The following is a 4,994-nucleotide window of genomic DNA, read 5'->3' on the forward strand; positions in this document are numbered from 1 at the left end:
GCTCCCTGGAGGCAAGGATTCTGAGGCTCCTTCTAACATGCTTTGGACATGTTGTAAGGAGAGACTGGTCCTTGGAGAAGGACATCATGCTGGGGAGGGTGGAGGAGCGCAGGAGGGTAAGGCCCTCTATGAGGTGGATTGATTCAGTGATTGGGGTAATCGGGATGGGAATGTCAGAGACAGTGTGATTGGCACAGGACAGAGCAGAGTTTAGGGCTGTTGTACATAGGGTCGCTATGAGTCGCAAGCAACTCGATGGCACATAACAACAACAACATGATCATAGCAGCATTATTCACAATATCAAGAAAATGAAAACAGCCCAAATATCCAGCAGTAAACGAACAGATGGAACATTTATGGTTCACTCACACAATGAAATACTCTGTAAGGAGTAACAATTTTGTAAAATAATATATAAATGAGAGAGTGAAGGGAGCCCTAGTGGCCTAGTAGCAAGAAGCTGTGCTGCAATCCCGAAGGCATGTGGTTTGAAGGCACCAGCTACTCCATGAGAAAAGGGTGGACAGTTTCCTCCCATGCTATTAATTGCTTCCAAAAACCTGCTGGAGGGTCAGCTCTGGATAAGTTCCAACTTGACTGTACACACAACAACAACAGAGAGCATTATGCTGAGTGAACTAATTCAGTCTCATAAAGGCAAATATTACATAAAGCCATGTAAAGATTGAAGGTTAACTTGTAAGATGTGTATAAAATCCAAAAGAGAAAGAGGTGAGAGAGAGACAAGGTGACCGAAAATGAGAAGGACTGGAAATCCCAGAATGGCCAAGGTCAGTGGGTGGATGGGCAGAGTGGTGGGTGAAAGAATGGGAAAGATCCAATTCAGACGAGAAGAGACTGAGTAATGGTAGACATGGATGAACGGTGACTGACTTTATAAAACACAATATATATAAATTATTGTATGAAATAATGCAAATAAAGGAATGCGTGTAATACTATGTACTTGAATGAAATACAAGGTGTACAAATATTTTATGCAAATTAATGTAAGCAGGAGTAGCATCCACCTCCTAAACAACATACCTCTAGAAACTCTATGAACTTTAATAACTGTCAATAGTTATAGCAAAGACACTTCAGGATTTTTGTTCATAGTGTCGCTATGAGTCTTGCTCAACTCAAAGGCAATCAACAACAACAAGAGAGACAAGATATGTTTGTTCTTCAAGAAACAGAAGGCATCTTGTTTCACACTGTGTTTCAGGGTAGGCAATTTGTTGCCTCGTTTCATAGAGGATTCAGTTCTGAAGGTCACAGAGGGAGCAAAAGAAAACAATGAGTCTTTTGAAGATGAGAGTTTAAAATAAATTGTGGCAGATGCTGATCTTATTAATGGCAGGAGGATGATCTCAAGATTTGATCCATGCTCTAACATGAGTGAACCTTGACTATAGATGCTGAATGGATTCAATCTGACACCAAAGTGCAAATATTGGGTGAATGCACTTTGCATACACAGAAGAGGCGAATATAAAGACAGCAAGGGTCATTGGTGGTTACCAGGAGTATGGACTGCAGGAATTCATTGTTTGGGAAGGGGAAGGGCACACTTCTAGTAAGGATAATGGAAAACTCTTGAAATGGACAGCAGAGGTAGTTGAAACACATGTTGTTGTTGTTAAGTGCCGACAAGCCACAGGCGACTCATAGCGACGCTATGAAGGAGAGTCCTCAACGCTAGTTGCAAAGCATAGTGATCATAATTAGTGTTTGTGTATTATACATATAAAGTACTAAAATGGCAAATGTCTGACTACACATGGATTTTGCCGCAAAGCAAATAAATGAATTGATAAGAGAGGAAGAAACTACATGATGGATGGTATTCTTACTCAGCATTCTCATTCATGCTAGAGGAATGGTACTGAGGAGAGCTCCCCAATACTGTTCCCTGTGAGCAGGGAGCCATGGTCCTGAGATCAGAACTGGGTGAGAGATCAGTTGCAAAGAGTAACATCATGCACGCCCCCCTAACTCTTTGCACGAAATACTCTGCTTCTGCAAGAACATGGTCATTGGAGAAGGAGAACTGCAGCGGATTCCCTGCCAGCAACACTCCGTACCAAATGTTAGCATGAGTGGGAGCTTGAGAGTCCATTTATCTTCCTCGCTTAATTTTAAACATGTGTGGACAAGGATTTTCAACCAGCTCATGTAAAACAGAAATGTGGGCCAGAAGAGGACACTTTTTATGGTCTTGCTGCTTTCCTATCAGGGCAATTAGAGGTCAGGCGCCTCACGCCTGTCACTTCCAATACTGCTGTGTCCCTTTGCATTGTAAAGTCGCACGTTTGCTGCCATGTCAGCACCTCACGTGGTGAGTGGCCGATGCAGAAGGACCTAGACAATCCTCTGCCAAAGGTCAAAGCTTCTGGTGAGCTTGTCGGTCTCCACAGGGGACTGTGTTTCCTATATCGTGGGGTCGGGCCACTGGTTTCATATACTGGGGCTACTTCTCTTCCATTCAGTTGCCCTAATATCCACCCTTCTTGATGCCAAGACACCTGGTGTCTCCACTCAATCTCAAGGGTTGGACACCATAATCAAGGGAGCAGGTCAGGTGTAAATTGTATCATGATATCCCTCAATCTGATAAGCCAAATAAATCCTAAAAGGATAAAGAGTAGAATGAAACCCCCTAGATTTCATTACAGTCCTGAAGTGATGTAAGGGGAGTTTCCCTGGGCCTTGATCTGGGAGATCCTTTATCTCCTAAGTAAAAAAAAAAAAAAAAATAGAGAGAGGTCTTTGTATCACCAAAAGAGGTCAAGAATGTCCTTTGGACCGGGGGTCCTTGTGCTAGGAAGCTCCTTGACACTGAGGAAGGTTAAGACATCAAGAGACCTCTTGTGAATGCCATCCACACAGATGCTAAAGGAGTTAAGAATCTTTCTCTCAATCCAATACAAAGAGAAAGCATTCCCCTAGAATTGGAACCCTGAATGTGCACTTCTCACCTCCTAAATTGTAAGAAGGGAGCTCTGGGCCCTGATGGGTCATGTTTCTAATCCGAAGGTGCCTCCTTTCTGGCAATCTGAATCCCCCAGCAGAAGTTCACACCATCCACTCCACGTGTGGTAACAGTGGAATAGCAGCACTAGACAGTGAAACCAATGTCTATCAGCAGATGGGAACCTCCAGTATTTCAGTTAGCAGCCAAAAAGACCAAGTATTTTCACCAAGCAGGAACTCATCCATAACACGTAAAAATCCCAAACAAAAATAAACCTTTGCGTATTTTCTACCACAGAGCAAAGTTGGACTCTTGATGACCCCACATGACAGCAGGAAGAGCGTCCCAATTTCATTTGTAGATTCTGAAGACCCGCCAGAATGTGAGCTTTAAGTCAGTTCCAACTTGATAGTAATGAGTTTTTCTTGCCCCCCCCCATCTCTCTGAAATGACAATGTTTAGATTAGCTGTTCTTCTTAAACTGTGCACGTCACCAAAGAGTCTTGACAACTTATCACTAAGGTTGGCGTTACTCAGTGAGGGAAACCATAATGTCACCTTCAGAGATACCTGTCTACCTCCATTATATGAAACACAACGCTGGTCCAGCCCAAACCAATAACCGACTGCAAGTCAGTTAACCAATTTATTAGAGATCTTTGGTTCTACCCCACAGTGGGCACCAATGCCCTCTCACTTGTACTATGAGAATTGTAGAGGAGCTATACACGGGGGGCCTGTGGTGTGGCTTCATTTTTTTTAAAAATTAGTTTTAATGAACACTTACGGAGATTTGGGGTTTTCATTCATTCATTGTTGCACTGTTTCTCTACCCTCCTCCCCAGTTCCTTCTTCTTTTTTTCTCCCCCTTGAATGTCTGTTTTACTTGTCCAATTGCCACAGTGTTTGTCAAAGCCAGTTCTGATTAATCTCCTTTGTCAGTTTGTCCTTTGCCATTCCCTATCACTCCTCCCTGAGAGAGACTTCACCATGATTCATAAGGAAAAGGGGATGGAGTATTCCCTTAGCTACTTCCTGCTGAAAAGGGACGCTGTAGGTTTCAGGGAAAGCACAATTGATAACAGTGCATCTGAATTCCAAAATCAATCTCCATAATAGTCTATGTTTTTCCTACAGCAAAAGGGGCCCTTTAGACTAGTGGCTTCCTTTTTTTACACCTCTCTGTAGGATGATGGCCTGCCCACCAATTCCACCTCCTTGGATCCTGGTGTTTACATACAGCCAGTGCCCTAGTTCGATCTTCGCACACAGGTCGAGGAATTGTGCCAGGTGGAAGAGACTAGAGGAGGAGACTGTGCCCGAGTGCCGAGGCAGAACCGTGTGCAGCAAAGTTAGGGAATCTTGGGAGAGTAGATGTTAGTGCATGGAGCATTAAGGTGTAGGCCAGAAGCTTTTAGAGCCTGGGGATGAGAAGAAAAAGATGAGGAGGCAGTGTTAGATAGAAAGAGAGCTGAGGAAGAAAAAAAAAAAGAAACTGGTGCCAAGAAATGAACAAGACTTTATTAAGCGAACTGAGAGAGATCCAAGTGATCACTGGCAGAGAAGACCAGAATGGCATGCAGGTAGACAAAAGCTCTTTCTTTTTATAGGGTCTGTTAAGGAGATTGAGAGGGGAGAGTACTTTGCTTGGGAAGCTGGGGACAAGGGGTCCTATGAGGACATGATGAGATCCATTGCCTTATCAGGATCTGGTCATCTAGTTCCCTTAACAGGACATGGTCAGGCTTTATCAAGACATTGTCAGGCCTCCTCAAGGCCTGGGGGAACTTTCACATTCTTCCTCCAGGTAGAAGTGAAGGTAAAAGGTTATTAGGGAGTCATATCTCCAAAAAGATCCATCTCCCTCCTTGAAAGGAAATAAGGATGAAAGGCCTTGTGCTAGTGAGATGAGGCTCTTTTATGTCCTTCTTCTCTGGAGAGGCCTTGGGTCTAGAGTCTGGGCCAATGAAATGATGTCACAGAAAGTTCAAAATTCAGTGGGTGGTTCTCATTA

This window comes from Elephantulus edwardii, unplaced genomic scaffold, assembly GCF_000299155.1.
Source record: "Elephantulus edwardii isolate Elephantulus edwardi_28Jun2011 unplaced genomic scaffold, EleEdw1.0 scaffold00317, whole genome shotgun sequence".
Taxonomy (NCBI): Eukaryota; Metazoa; Chordata; class Mammalia; order Macroscelidea; family Macroscelididae; genus Elephantulus; species Elephantulus edwardii.